This window comes from Seriola lalandi, unplaced genomic scaffold (genome assembly GCF_002814215.2).
Source record: "Seriola lalandi dorsalis isolate HSWRI2012SDOR001 ecotype SW California unplaced genomic scaffold, Sedor1 jcf7180002054887, whole genome shotgun sequence".
Lineage (NCBI taxonomy): Eukaryota > Metazoa > Chordata > Actinopteri > Carangiformes > Carangidae > Seriola > Seriola lalandi.
The window spans coordinates 104087-104670 of record NW_019525439.1 but is presented as its reverse complement, the minus strand read 5'-3'; the positions used below and the strand labels follow the sequence as shown (position 1 = coordinate 104670).

At 33.9% G+C, this 584-nt stretch overlaps 1 protein-coding gene across 1 annotated transcript in view; it reads right to left on the bottom strand.

Annotated features, from left to right (window-relative positions):
- LOC111671868 (ras-related C3 botulinum toxin substrate 2-like) overlaps positions 1 to 584 on the bottom strand; it is a 4410-nt gene that overhangs the window by 2116 nt on the left and 1710 nt on the right. The gene's annotated exons all lie outside the window — the stretch shown is intronic.

Genomic DNA, 584 nt, shown 5'->3' with positions numbered 1-584 from the left:
GATTGTTGAACTGAACAACTGAACTGAGACAAACCAGAACTATCGATTCATTTCCTGTTCTGAATTTATTTATTTATTTAAAAAATCAGTAAAAGTGTGACCTGGATCAATAAGGATATGGATAAGATAAAGATAAAACCAGCTGGTTAGAGGCTGACTGACTGTGGGAGCATGAGCACATCACAGTTAAAATCCCTTCACTGTAAGTCTTGTTTAACCAGTGTTACTTTGCAATCATTATTTTTATGTTGCACAGTGAGATCAGTCACAAACATGTGAAGGATTACTTCATGTGTAAATGTCTGTTCATTAGCAGATGGAGCTTTTTAATATCGTTGGTCTTTATTAGCTGATAAATACGTTCATAAAGTCATAAAGTCGTCTGCTGTTAGAATTTACACTGAATAATTGTTTGAGAAAATGTTTAGGCCTGAATCTGAAATCTTGTGACCATGCCAGAAAGCCATTTAGATTCTCTGGAGGAAAATTAATTGTTTACATTACTTGACTATCTGATAAAATAGTTGATAGATTAGTTAGTTGGTTAGTGGCAGCATGTGATCCATGTGTTATTTTCACAGTAT